This window comes from Somniosus microcephalus, chromosome 2 (genome assembly GCF_052327205.1).
Source record: "Somniosus microcephalus isolate GS21.2 chromosome 2, FLI_Smic_1.0, whole genome shotgun sequence".
NCBI lineage: Eukaryota > Metazoa > Chordata > Chondrichthyes > Squaliformes > Somniosidae > Somniosus > Somniosus microcephalus.
The window spans coordinates 272,770,198-272,785,607 of record NC_140988.1 but is presented as its reverse complement, the minus strand read 5'-3'; positions in this window follow the sequence as shown (position 1 = coordinate 272,785,607).

The following is a 15,410-nucleotide window of genomic DNA, read 5'->3' as shown; positions in this document are numbered from 1 at the left end:
GTAGGTCTGTGGAATTTGCTGCCCCAGAAAGCTGTGGAAGCTACATCATTAAATAAATTTAAAACTGAAATAGACAATTTCCTAGAAGTAAAGGGAATTAGGGGTTACGGGGAGCGGGCAGGAAATTGGACATGAGTCTAGGTTCGGAATGGTCATGGCCCTGTGGGTAGTGGAGCGGGCCCAGGGGCCGTGTAGCCTGATCCTGCTCCTATTTCTTGTGTTCTAATTCTGTGTTAGATTTCAGGAGATGGTTCTATTCCTGTTCCTGGCTGGGGTGGAGATCACCTTTTACAGAAGGTAAGTACTGTAGAAAATATAGGGACAGAGTGATCTCCTGGACGAGTTTCGATCGCCTAGATGGGTCGGAGAGGAATTTCCCAGATTTTTTCTCCCAAATTGGCCATTGGGTTTTTTATCTGGTTTTTCGCCTCTCCCAGGAGGTCACATGGGTTCGGGAGGGATGTAGAGTGATAGTAGATTTGAGGTTAGGATCAGATCAGCCATGATCTTATTGAATGGTGGAGCAGGCTCGAGGGGCCGGTTGGCCTACTCCTGCTCCTATTTCTTATGTTCTTATGTTCTTATCACCAAGAGCCACCCTGAGATTTGCCTTTGTGGATAAAATATTGGTGGGACCATGGACTGCTTTAAGATGAAGGTTTGTGAATTTTGTCGTTTTGCTCTCTAGTCCTGTGCTCAATGTCTAAGTTAAATAGCTTACTTACTTTAACCTTATCTGTACCTTTGATTAAGGACTTGTATTATATCTCACCTCAGTCATTTTATGGCAAAAATTATTTTATTCACTTGAGCAGTCCTTCATAGGTTTGCCTCCTCAGATGTGAAATCATCTTAGGCAGTTTTCCCTGAACCCTTTCTAATGCATCTATTGTTGAGATACCGCGGCAAACGTGGGAGTCGAGACCAGAGTTGATGGAACACAACTGCTTTAATTTACATCATGGCAAAAACAAGTGCTTAAAAAGCCCGCGCAACCACTTAAATACTCCCCAGACAGGAAGTGCTCCCGGCAGCCCGTCCCTATGGGAAACAAGCTGCCGGAGGAAAGGGCCCACGGCTGGGGGCGGCTGCTGCCGGCAGTGCGCCTGCGTAAACTGTCCATGCCGCCGTGAGCGGATTATGTCCAATGGTGGCATGTCGCCACAGAGCTCCCCCCAGAATCCGCTTAGGAGGAGTAGACGAGTCGTGACGGTGGTCTAATGGTTCTGCCGGAGCGGCTCTGAGTGGCCGCCGGTCTAGTTGGTGGGGCCGGGTGGTTCGCCGCCGGCTGTGCTAGCTTGCTGGCGGGATGGCCTCTAGTTGGAGGTCGGGCCACGGGGACCTGTTCCCCTGGTTCTGTGTGTGCTGGTTTGAGTCGGTCGATGGAGACCGTTTCGACCCTGTCGCCGAGTCGCAGCTTGAAGACCTTGTCCCCAGTTTGTAGTACCTCGTACGGTCCGTCGTACGGGGGTCGCAGGGGTCCGCGGTGTGCGTCGTGTCGCACGAAGACGAAGCGTGCCTGCTGTAAGTTTGGCGGGACGTAAGGTGCGAGTTCGCCGTGTCGGTTGACCGGAAGTGGGGCGAACTGTTGAGCGGAAGAGAAAGAGTTGAGCCGCTGCTGTTCGGCCGACCAAGGCATGGTAACCTCCGGAAGGAATTCGCCTGGTACGCGCAGTGGTTGTCCGTAGACTAACTCCGCTGCTGAGGACTGGAGGTCTTCCTTGACCGCGGTACGTAGGCCTAGTAGCACCCACGGTAGGCGGTCAGTCCAGGTACTGTCCTGCAGGCTGGCGCAAAGTGAGGCCTTGAGTGACCTGTGGAAGCGTTCACACAGCCCATTGGCCTGCGGGTGGTACGCCGTGATTCGGTGGAGCGTCACCCCGAGGTTGCGTGCTGTGGCCGTACAGAGTTCGGAGGTGAACTGGGCGCCTCTGTCGGAGGTTATGTCGGCCGGTACGCCGAACCTCGCGACCCAGGTGTTAACGAACGCGCTGGCGATGTCGGCTGTGGTGGTGGAGGTCAGCGGCACTGCCTCAGGCCAGCGTGTGTAGCGGTCGACCATCGTGAGAAGATAAGTTTGGCCTTGCGATGGCGGCAGAGGACCGATGATGTCGACGTGTACGTGGTCGAAGCGGCGGCTGGGTACCTCGAAGTCTCCCAGGGGTGCTTTTGTGTGCAGCTGCACCATAGCCCGTTGGCAGGCGAGGCAGGAGTTGGCCCAAGTCCGAACATCTTTGCTGATGCCGCACCAGACGAAGCGCTGGGAGAGGAGTTTAACGGATGCGCGGGAACCCGGATGGGAGAGCCTGTGGAGCGCGTCAAAGATGCGGCGGCGCCAGGTTGCAGGGACGACCGGCCTGGGTTGGGCGAGTGAGACGTCGCAAGTGACTGCCGTGGCTTCGGGCCCGTGCACGACCTTGGCTAGGCGTAGCCCTGGCAGGCTGGTAGCCGCCGAGAGGAGGTCTGGGTCTGTGAGCTGGGCCGCTGCTATTTGCGCGTAGTCGACCGCTAGGTGATTCGCACAGATGGCAGGATGGGAAAGGCAGTCGGCGACAACGTTGTCTCTACCGGAGACGTGCTGGATGTCCGTGGTAAACTCGGACACGGCCGCGAGTTGGCGTTGCTGCCTAGCGGACCAGGGGTCGGTGTTCTTGGCCATCGGGTATGTGAGCGGCTTGTGGTCCACGTACGCGGTAAAGGGGCGGCCCTCCAGGAGGAACCTGAAATGGCGGACCGACAGGTGGAGCGCGAGGCGCTCGCGGTCGAAAGTAGAGTATTTGACCTCCGGGGGGCGCAGTTGGCGGCTGTAGAAGGCAAGTGGCTGCCACGCACCATTGACCCACTGCTCGAACACGGCTCCGACCGCATGGTCGGAGGCGTCGTTGGTAAGCGCGACCCGGGCATCAGCCCTCGGGTGCGCGAGCAAGGTGTCGTCGGCGAGCGCGTTTTTGGTGGCGTCAAAGGCGGCTGACGTGTCAGCGGTCCAGGCTACGGCCATCTTGCCGGATTTACCTCAGAGGGAATCATATAGGGGCTTCATGAAGAGGGCTGCAGCTCTGGGGATGAACCTGTTGTAAAAGTTCACCATCCCGAGGAACTCCTGGAGGCCCTTGATGGTTTTAGGGCGGGGGAATTGCTGGATGGCCTGCACCTTGTTGGGCAGGGGGATGGCCCCAACAGGAGTGATGTGGTGGCCGAGAAAATCGATCTCGGCTTGGCCGAATTGGCACTTCGCCGGGCTGAGGATAAGCCCGTGTTGGGCTAAGCGCCCGAACAGGATGCGAAGCTGTTCAAGGTGTTCCTGTTTGGAGGAGCTGGCCACGAGAATGTCGTCTAGATAGATGAATAGAACGTTCAGGTCCCGGAGGACTGAGTCCATAAGGCGCTGAAAAGCCTGGGCTGCATTCTTGAGGCCGAAGGGCATCCTCAGGAACTCGAACAGGCCGAATGGGGTGATGACGGACGTTTTGGGGATGTCCGCGGGGTGTACGGGGACTTGGTGGTAACCGCGCACCAGGTCGACCTTGGAGAAGACGGTTCGTCCGGCCAATCGGGCCGAGAAGTCCTGGATGTGCGGCACCGGGTATCGGTCGGGGGTGGTGGCATCGTTGAGGCGGCGGTAGTCCCTGCAGGGGCGCCAGCCTCCACCGGGCTTGGGGGCGATGTGGAGGGGCGAGGCCCAAGGGCTGCTGGAGCGGCGGATGATGCCGAGTTGCTCCATGGTGGTGAACTCGGCCCGCGCGATTTCCAGCTTGGCCGGGTCGAGTCTGCAGGCGTGGGCAGCGACCGGGGGGCCGGTGGTGGGGATATAGTGCTCCACACCGTGTTTGGCGGCTTTAGCCGAAAAGGTCGGGTTAGTGAGGGCGGGAAACTCGGCTGGTAGTGCCGAGTAGTCGTCCGTGGCTCTGGCGAGGCAGTAGGTCGTCAGGCCGGCCGAACGGGCCGGGGTGACTGCGCCAGGGATGGGGGCCATAGTGTTGATGTCGACGAGGCGGTGCCTCGGAATGTCGACAAGGAGGCCGTGGGCACGTAGGAAGTCGGCGCCAATGAGTGGGCAGAGGACCTTGGCTGTGAGGAACTCCCAGCGGTAGCGGCGGCCTGCGAGGTCGAGCGTTACCATACGGGTGCCGTATGTGCGGATGTCAGAGCCATTGGCTGCAGCCAGCGTAACACCCCATGCACCGCGTTGGGTTTCGAGGGCGGAGGCGGGGGTGATGCTGTGCTGGGCTCCTGTGTCGCACAGGAATCGGCGGTTGGTGCTGTTGTCGATGACGTACAGTAGGGGCCCCTTTTGCCCCGCGGCCATCGTGGGGGCCGGTGCGGAGAAGGGCTTGAAAGTGCACGGTGGCGTGCAGCATTGGGCCCTAGTGCCAAAACGGGTGTGGTAGTAGCAGTGACCCGGAGTGGAAGGGCGGTCGGGCCTAGTGAGCCGGGGGGAACTGCGTGGTCGTTGCCGTGAGGTCGGGCGCGACGTTGCGGGCGGTCTGCGCGGAGAGCAGCCGGTCGGCCTTTTCGGCTATCTCGTTCAGGTCCATGGAGCCAGACTCCACAATGAGCTGGCGGATGCTGGCGGGGAGCTGCCGAATGAAAAGCGTGCGAAAGAGGGCGCCGGGTTTTTTGTCGTCCGAGAGGGACAGCATGTGGGAAAGCAGGTCTGATGGTGAAGCGTCACCAAGGCCTGGAAGGTCGAGGAGTTGGCAGTTGCGCTGGTAAAAGGACGCCTGAAATTTTTTAAGGAGCGCAGCCTTCAGATGTTCGTACTTGCCTTCTTCTGGTGGATCCTGCAGCGCTGCCCAAACCTTAGGGACTGTGGCGCAGGTGAGAGAGGCGACGAGGTAGTCGTACTTCGTGGCGTCGACTGTAATGCTTCTCAGCCGGAATCTGGACTCGGCTTGAACGAACCAGGCCTCGGCCAGGTTCTCCCAAAAGTCCAGGAGTTTAACCGTGACTGCATTTGTATCCGCCATGCTAGCTTAGGATTCGTCCTGAGCGTCGGGGTCACCAGTGTTGAGATACCGCGGCAAACGTGGGAGTCGAGACCAGAGTTGATGGAACACAACTGCTTTAATTTACATCATGGCAAAAACAAGTGCTTAAAAAGCCCGCGCAAACAATATTGTTTAAGGTAAGGTGGCCAAACTTCAAGCTTTACTCTAGTATGGCTTCATAATTAATCTGTGCAATGTGGTTTAACTTGTTCTGACATGTAGTCCAATTCTTTTGCATCCCAGTGCCTGATTTGCCTTAGTAATAACCACTTGACACTGACACTGTTTTCAGAGTATGATCAATGAGCACTCTTAAATCCTTTTCCCTTTGGCCTGTTCCAATGGAGATTTTAGTCATGTCAGCTCTTTAAGGGGAAGCACGGCAATGTATTCAGATGGGATGATATTACCCAAATCTCATAATTTCACTGGCCTACTTAAAGTAGGATCAGATGTAGTTCTCCCTCCCCTTCACCCTGTCAAACCAAGTTCTACTGACAAGCAGTATCCCAGATAATTGGGAATAGAAATACAGGAACGGTAGCATAGTGGTAATGTCACTGGACTAGTAATCCAGTACAACTTGACTAATGATCACTGAGACAAGAGTTCAAATCCTTCCACAGCAGCTGGGGAATTTAAATTCAGTTAAATAAATCTGGAATATTAAAAAAAAGCTAGTAGCAGTAATAGTGACCATGAAACTACTGGATTGTTACAAAAACCCATCTGGTTCACTAATGTCCTTTAGGGAAGGAAATTGACTATCCTTACCTGGTCTGACCTTTTTGTGACTCCAGACCCACAGCAATATGGTTGACTCTTAACTGTCCTTGCCTGAGTGACCAAACAAGCTACTCTGTTGTCACCACCAATTAGGAATGGGCAATAAATACTGGCCTTGTCAGTGATGCCCACATCCTGTGAATGAATAAAAGAAAAAGATAATTGCCTTTAACATTCCTGTCTTCACCTTCAAATCCCTCCATGGCCTCACGCCTCCCTATCTCTGCAATCTCTTTCAGTCCTATGTCTGTGCACACACCCTCCTGTTCTCCAACATTGGCCTATTGCTCACTCTTTGCTAGTGTCACTCATATCCTGAGAACAATTTTTTTTTTAATGTGGTATGGTAGAGTGGCCAGGATTCTCTGTTTAATCCCTGGATCTTGCTATCATTTACCTGTATATTAGGCAATCAAAGGCATACTCTGCATTGTAGGGAATGCAACTGACCCTAGTAGAATATTGGAGACCCAATATCACCAGGTTGAGAATTTCAGTCGAGGCAAGGGTGCTGTTTGTGCTTTAAAACTGCTCTCTGCATCTATATATATAAATCGGTACTTCTGTCATTCTGTCTGTCTATCTGTCTGTCTGTCTATCTGTCTATCTGTCTGTCATCGCGTGTGCGTTGCGGGTATGCACTCGAAAGTTACAGGGCGTACCTATGCGCGCGTTACCTCCAAAGAAAGCTTACGCTTCCGAGACGGTTTTAAGCGTATTTACGTTTCGGCCGGGCTAAAATTGCGCCCGCGGTATCCCAAAAACCTTCAACATTCCGCTCATTAGCATCTCATTATCCGCTCATTAGCGACAGAGTGACCTCGAGCTCGACCAATCGTACGCCGGGTTGCTGGCGTGTGCCGCCGGGCCAATCGGTGCGCGTGTGGCCGGGCTTTATCGTTCTGAACCGAGGTGAGTCGCCGCCATCTTGATTCCAAACTTTTCCTTTCTTTTTCCCGCTTTCTGCGTCTTAAAAAAAAACGTTGCTTTTAAAACACATATTGTTTTAAAAAAAAATGATTTAGAAAGTAATTAACTTATCTAATCTCATTAATTTTCCTACCTTTCCCCGTTTTTCCAGGTAGGCCTAGAAGCCTCGGCGTCTCCTCCGCACCCACGCCCGAGCTAGGCACCTCCCGGCCCCACTCGAAGGCTGGAGGGCCGAGCCTCAGCCCAGCACCGCTAGGGTGCGCGCGCAGCAGGAGCTGAGACGTCTCTCTCTGCCGGGGCTTGCTGAGCGTCCAGCGTTACCCTGGCAACGGGCGCAATCGGCGGTCTTCACCTCGGGGGGAGGGGGGGGCGGCCGCGACCCTCAGGGGGGGGGGGCCGCGACCCTCCGGGGGGGGGGCCCGCGCGCGCAGCAGGAGCAGCTGAGACGCGGCGTCTCTCTCTCTGGCTTGGTCAGCGTCACGGTTGCCCTGGCAACCGGGCCCGCCGGCCGAGAGAGACGCCGCGTCTCAGCTCCTGCTGCGCGCGCAATCGGCGGTCTTCACCTCCGGGGGGGGGGGGGGCGCGACCCTCGGGGGGGGGGCGCCCGCCGCCCTCCCTCCCCTCCGCCCTCCATCCCCCCCCTCCCCTCCCCCACCCTCCCTCCCCCCTCCCTCCCTCCCGCCCTCCCTTCCCCTCCCTCGCCCGCCCTTCCCCCCTCCCTCCCTTCCCCTCCCCTGCCCTCCCTTCCCCCCTCCCTCCCTCCCTTCCTTCCCCCCTCCCCTCCCCCCGCCCTCCCTTCCCCGCCCTCCCCCCCCTTCCCCGCCCTCCCCCTCCCCCCTCCCCCGCCCTCCCTTCCCCTCCCCCTCCCCTCCCTCCCCCTCCCCTCCCTCCCCTCCCCTCCTTCTCTTCCCCCCACCCCTCCCCTCCCTCTCTTCCCCCCAGTCGCTCTCTCTCTTCCCCCCAGTCGCTCTCTCTCTTCCCCCCAGTCGCTCTCTCTTCCCCCCCAGTCGCTCTCTCTCTCTCTTCCAACAACAACATTCCCTCGAAAAAGCCTCGGCACCGCCGGGCACTTCAGCTAGTGTTCTCATACAGGCTTAACACAATGGTAAATAATTACTACCAAAGAGTTAAATCACCAATTTAGTCAATTTTTAAATGGCAGCTCAAACAAAGTAACTCAGTCAGGACATTCTAATGTTTTAAAACCTTTGTACTATTGACGCATTAAGTCACAGTTGGATGAGGTATTATCACTCATAGACTTAAAGCAAGAAAGAACTAGCATTTATAACAGGCTGGGTCTCTTTTCGCTTAGGAAAATAGGAGCAGGAATAGGCCATTCGGCCCTTCGAACCTGCTCCACCATTCAATATGATCATGACTGATCCTCTATCTCAATACCATATTCCCGTTCTCTCCCCATACTCTTTGATGCCTTTTGTGTCTAGACATAGCTTGAAAAGGGAAGGCTGAGGGATGACCTAATAGAGGTCTTTAAAATTATGAAAGGTTTTATAGAGTAGATACAGAGAGTGTTTCCACTTGTGGAGAAGAGCAAAACTAGAGGCCATCAATATAAGATGGCTAAAAGGCAGAAAGCAGAGAGTAGTGATGAATGGTCGTTTTTCAGACTGGAGGGAAATGTGCCGGGTGTCCCCTAGGGGTCAGTTTTCGGACCACTGCTCTTTTTGATATATATTAATGGCCTGGACTTGGGTATACAGGGCACCATTTCAAAGCTTACAGATGACACGAAACTTGGAAATGTAGTAAACAGTGAGGAGGATAGTGACATAGACAGCCTGGTGAAATGGGCAGATGAAATTTAACACAGAGAACTATGAAGTGATTCATTTTGGTAGGAAAAATGAGGAGAGGCAATATAAACTAAATGATGCAATTTTAAAGTGGTGCAGGAACAGAGAGATGTACGTACACAAGTCATTGAAGGTGGCAGGACAAGTTGAGAAGACTGTTAAAAAGGCATACAAGATCCTTGGCTTTATAAATAGAGGCCTAGAGAACAAAAGCAAGAAAGTTATGGTAAACCTCTATAAAACACTAGTTAGGCCCCAGCTGATGTATTGTGACCAATTCTGGGCACTTCATTTCAGAAAGGAAGTCAAGACCTTAGAGAGGGCGCAAAGGAGATTTACTAGAATGGTACCAAGGATGAAAGACTTCAGTTACGTGGAGAGACTGGAGTCATTGGGGTTGTTCTCCTTAGAGTAGAGAAGGTTATGTGGAGATTTGATAGAGGTGTTAAAAATCTTGAAGGGTTCTGATAGAGTAAATAAGGAGAAACTGTTGCCAGTGGTAGAAGGGTCAGTAACGAGAGAACACAGGTTTAAGGTAATTGGCAAAAGAACCAGAGGTGACATGAGGAAACATCATTTTATGCAACGAGTTGTTGTGATCCAGAATTCACTGCCTGAAAGGATCGAGGAAGCAGATTCAATAGTAACATTCAAAAGAGAATTGGAAAAAATAATTGAAAAGGAAGTTTGTGGGCCTATAGGGAAAGAGCAGTGTAGTGGGACTAATTGAACATAAGAACATAAGAAATAGGAGGAGGAGTAGGCCATACGGCCCTTCAAGCCTGCTCTGTCAATCATTAAGATCATGACTGATCTTCGACCTCAACTCCACTTTTCCACTCGATCCCCATATCCCTTGATTCCCTTAGAGTCCCAAAATCTATCGATCTCAGCCTTGAATATACTCAACGACTGAGCATCCACAGACCTCTGGGGCAGAGAATTCCAAAGATTCACAACCCACTGAGTGAAGAAATTTCTTCTCATCTCAGCCCTAAATGGCTGAGCCCTTAACCTGAGACTATGACCCCTTGTTCTAGACTCTCCAGCCAAGGGAAACAGCCTCTCAGCATCGACCATGCCAAGTCATAGAGTTATACAGCACAGAAAGTGGCCCTTCGGCCCATCATGTCCGCACCGGCCATCAAGCCCTGTCTATTCTAATCCCATTTTCCAGCACTTGGTCTGTAGCCTTGTATGCTATGGTGTTTCAAGCGTTCATCTAAATGCTTCTTGAATGTTGTGAGGGTTCCTGCCTCTACCACCCTTTCAGGCAGTGAGTTCCAGATTCCAACCACCCTCTGGGTGAAAAAATTTTTCTTCAAATCCCCTCTAAACCTCCTGCCCCTTACCTGGAAACTATGCCCCCTGGTTATTGACCCCTCTACTAAGGGGAAAAGTTCCTTTCTATCTACCCTATCTATGCCCCTCATAATTTTGTACACCTCAATCAGGTCCCACCTCAGCCTTCTCTGCTCTAAGGAAAACAACCCCAGCCTGCCCAGTCTCTCTTCATAGCTGAAGCGCTCCAGCCCAGGTAACGTCCTCGTGAATCTCCTCTGCACCCTCTCCAATGCAATCACATCGCTCCTTTAGTGTGGCGACCAGAACTGCACACAGTATTCCAGCTGTGGTCTAACCAGTGTTTTGTACAGCTCCATCATAACCTCCCTGCTCTTATATTCTATGCCTCGGCTAATGAAGGCAAGTATCCCATATGCCTTTTTAACCACCTTATCTACCTGTCCTGCTGCCTTCAGGGATCTATGTACATGCACACCAAGGTCCCTCTGATCCTCTGACCTTCCTAGGATCCTACCATTCATTGTGTATTCCCTTGCCTTGTTAGTCCTCCCAAAATGCATCACCTCACACTTTTCAGGTTTAAATTCCATTTGCCACTGTTCTGCCCATCTGACCAACCCGTCTATATCGTCCTGTACCCTCCTTGCTATTTACCACTCCGACATTTTTCGTGTCATCTGCGAACTTACTGATCATACCTCCTACATTCATATCTAAATCATTAATGTACACTACAAACAACAAAGGACTCAGCACCGATCCCTGCAGTACACCACTGGACACAGGCTTCCAGTCACAAAAACAACCTTCGACTATCACCCTCTGCCTCCTGCCACTAAGCCAATTTTGGATCCAATGTGCCAAATTGCCCTGGATCCCATGGGCTCTTACCTTGACGAGTCTCCCATGCAGGACTTTGTCAAAAGCCTTACTGAAGTCCATGTAGACTACATCAACTGCACTACCCTCATCCACACACCAAGTCACCCCCTCGAAAAATTCAATCAAATTAGTCAGACATGATCTCTCCCTGACAAAGCCATGCTGACTATCTTTGGTTAATCCTTGCCTCTCCAAGTGGAGACTAATTCTGTCCCTCAGAATTTTTTCCAATAATTTCCCTACCACTGATGTTAGGCTCACTGGCCTGTAATTCCCTGGTTTATCCCTATGACCCTTCTTGAATAATGGTACTACGTTAGCTGTCCTCCAGTCCTCTGGCACCTCCCCTGTGGCCAGAGAGGTTCTGAAAATTTGTGTCAGAGCCCCTGCAATCTCCTCCCTTGCCTCACACAGCAGCCTGGGATACATCTCGTCTGGGCCTGGAGATTTATCCACTTTTAAGCCCTCTAAAACCGTTAGTACCTCCTCCCTCTCAATACTAATTTGTTCAAGCATATCACAATCCCCCAGCCTGATTTCTATGCCTACATCGTCCTTCTCCATAGTGAACACAGATGCAAAATATTCATTTAAAACCTCACCCACATCTTCCGGCTCTGCACAGAGATTGCCACTTTGGTCCCTAATGGGCCCTACTCTTTCCCTGGTTATCCTCTTGCCCTTAATATACTTATAAAACACCTTGGGATTTTCCTTTATTTTGCCCGCCAGTGTTTTTTCATGCCCCCTCTTCGCTCTCCTAATTTCTTTTTTAAGTACCCCCCTGCACTTTCTATACTCCTCTAGGGCTTCCACTGTTTTTAGTCCTTTGTATCTTCCAAAAGCCTCCCTTTTTTTCCTAATCCTTTCTTGTATATCCCTTGACATCCAGGGTTCCCTGGGCTTGTTGGTCCCACCCTTGACCATTACAGGAACATGTTGGCATTGTACTCTTTCCTTTCTGAAAGGCTCCCACTGCTCTGATGTGGATTTTCCTACAAGTAGCTGATCCCAGTCCACTTTGGCCAGATCCTGCCTTATCATATTAAAATCGGCCTTCCCCCAATTTAGAACCTTTATTTCCGGTCCACCTTTGTCCTGTTCCATGACTACCTTAAATCTCACCGAATTATGGTCACTGTCACCAAAATGCTCTCCTACTGAGACTTCTACCATTTGCCCGGCTACATTCCCTAGAATTTGGTCCAGTACCGCCCCCTCTCTTGTAGGACTTTCTACATGCTGGCTCAAAAAGCTCGCCTGGATGCACTTTAAGAATTCCGCACCCTCTAAGCCTTTCATACTCTGACTATCCCAGTTAATATTGGGGAAGTTGTAATCCCCTACTATTATTACCCTATTATTTCTACACTTCTCTGAGATTTGCCCTCTCAGAATCTTACATGTTTCAATGAGATCACCTCTCATTTTACTAAACTCCAAAGATTATAGGCCCATCCTACTCAATATTTATCCTTCATCCAATATCACTAAAAACAGATTACCTGGTCATTTATTTCATTGCTCTATGAGGGACCTTGCTGTGCTCAAATTGGCTGCCATGTTTCCCTAGATTACAACAGTGACTACACTTCAAAATTACTTCATTGGCAGTGAAGTGCTCCTGGGCATACTAAGGTCATAAAAGGCGCTATATAAATGCAAGTTCTTTCTTTAATGACAGATAAATGGATTTTGTTATTGTACTGCTCAGCTGGTGTCTTGAGAAGGCATACACATGCATTATGTTTATAATAGCCTTGCTCTCCCAGGAGCAACCCAGAGTTAAGGCTTGACCTGATTCCAGAGTGAAGTGCTTTAACACACATATGATACAATTATTATAAACTGAGGCAATTCAGTAGTATGTTTAGAATGAAAGACTTGCATTTATATAGTGCCTTTCATGACCACCAGACGTCTCAAAGTGCTTTACAGCCAAATACTTTTGAAGTGGAGTCACTGTTGTGATGTGGGAAACACGGCAGCCAATTTGCGCACAGCAAGCTCCCACAAAAAGCAATGTGATAATGACCAGATAATCTGTTTTTGTTATGTTGGTTGAGGGATAAATCTTGGTAATAATAACTGAAACTGAAAACTATATCAGTCAGAAGGGGTCACTGTTGAATTAATTTTATAATTTTATAATCAAAACAGTGGGAGACTTTCAGAAGGGAAATAGAGAGAGTACAACACCAACATGTTCCTGTAAAGGTCAAGGGCGGGACCAACAAGCAAAGGGAACCTTGGATGACAAGGGATATACAAAAATGCATTAGGAAAAAAAGGGGGGCTTTTGGCAGTTACAAAAGACTAAGGACAGAGGAAGCCCTAGAGGAGTATAAAAAGTGCAGGGGCATACTTAAAAAAGAAATTAGGAGGGCAAGGAGGGGCCATGAAATAACACTGGCGAGCAAAATAAAGGAAAATCCTAAGATGTTTTATAGGTATATTAAGGGCAAGAGGATAACCAGGGAAAGGGTAGGGCCCATTAGGGACCAAAGTGGCAATCTGTGTGTAGAGCCAGATGATGTAGGCGGGTGTTAAATGAATTTTTTGCCTCAGTATTCACTATGGAGAAAGACGATGTAGACATAGAAATCAGGCAAGGGGACTGTGACATACTTGAACATATTAGCATCGAGAGGGAGGAGGTACTAGTGGTTTTAGCAGGCCAAAAAGTGGATAAATCCCCAGGCCTGGACGAGATGTATCCCAGGCTGTTGTGTGAGGCAAAGGAGGAGATTGCAGGGGCTCTGACACAAATTTTCAGAACCTCTCTGGCCACAGGGGATGTACCAGAGGACTGAAGAACAGCTAATGTAGTACCATTATACAAGAAGGGTAGCAGGGATAAACCAGGGAATTACAGGCCAGTGAGCCTAACATCAGTGGTAGGGAAATTATTGGAAAAAATTCTGAGGGACAAAATTAGTCTCCACTTGGAGAGGCAAGGATTAATCGGGGATAGTCAGCATGGCTTTGTCAAGGGTAAATCATGTCTGACCAATCTGATTGAATTTTTCGAGGGGGTGACTAGGGGGGTGGATGAGGGAAATGCTGTGGATGTGGTTTACATGGACTTCAGTAAAGCTTTTGACAAGGTCCCGCATAGGAGACTGGTCAAGAAGGTAAGAGCCCATGGGATCCAGGGTGCCTTGGAGCGTTGGATCCTAAACTGGCTGAGTGGCAGGAGGCAGAGGGTGATGGTCGAAGGTTGTTTCTGTGACTGGAAGCCTGTGTCCAGTGGGGTACCTCAGGGATCGGTGCTGGGTCCCTTGCTGTTTGTGATATACATAAATGATTTGGATGAGAATGTAAAAGGTATGATCAGTAAGTTCGCAGATGACACGAAAATTGGTGGGGTAGTAAATTGCGAGGAGGAAAGCCTCAGGCTACAGGACGATATAAACGGGTTGGTCAGATGGGCGGAAAAGTGGCAAATGGAATTTAACCCTGAAAAGTGCGAGGTGATGCATTTTGGACGGACAAATAAGGCAAGGGAATACACAATGAGTGGTAGGACCCTAGGAAGTACAGAGGGTCAGAGGGACCTTGGTGTACATGTACATAGATCCCTGAAGGCAGCGGAACAGGTAGATAAGGTGGTTAAAAAGGCATATGGGATACTTGCCTTCATTAGCCGAGGCATAGAATATAAGAGCAGGGAGGTTATGATGGAGCTGTACAGAACGCTGGTGAGGCCACAGCTGGAGTACTGTGTGCAGTTCTGGTCGCCTCACTATAGGAAGGATGTGATTGCTTTGGAGAGGGTGCAGAGAAGATTCACCAGGATGTTACCTGGGATGGAGCGCCCCAGCTATGAAGAAAGGCTAAACAGGCTGGGGTTGTTTTCCTTGGAGCAAAGAAGGCTGAGGGGGGACCTGATTGAGGTGTACAAAATGATGAGGGGCATAGATAGGGTAGATAAAGAGGAACTTTTCCCCTTAGTAGGGGGGTCAATAACAAGGGGGCATAGATTCAGGGTAAGGGGCAGGAGATTTAGAGGGGACTTGAGGAGGAACTTTTTCACCCAGAGGGTGGTTGGAATCTGGAACTCACTGCCTGAAAGGGTGGTAGAGGCAGGAACCCTCACAACATTCAAGAAGCATTTGGATGAGCACTTGAAATGCCATTGCATACAAGGCTATGGACCAAATGCTGGAAAATGGGATTAGACGGGACAGGGATTGATGGACGGCGCAGACACGATGGGCCGAAGGGCCTCTTTCTGTGCTGTAAAACTCTATGACTCTATATATGCATGAGAATAACCAGTTCTGTACAAAAAAGACAGATTAGTGACCATTTTATTTCCCTAAATTGCATTACTTTCTGAAAATTGATTTTGGCGAAATGCTCTTCTTTCTCCCTGCATCCCCACTGTGTTGAAATCAAGACACATTATACCTTTTCCTCACTCACTTCAGCCAATAATGCAATGACTGGCACTGTTGTGAATTGGGCGCTGGCTCCTCAAGGAGCCTGCCAGCACCAAATTACATTCCTGAAGAAAACCATTACTGAACTCTGCACATTCTCGTAGCCAGACTTAGACATCGGTTCCAGCAAGGATTTCAGAAAGGAAGATCGTGCTTGACAAACATGACTGGGTTCTTTGAGGAGGTAACAGATCTGGGGATTTTCAAGAAAACCTTTGACAAGGTACCATACAGGAGATTATTGAATTCCATAAGCG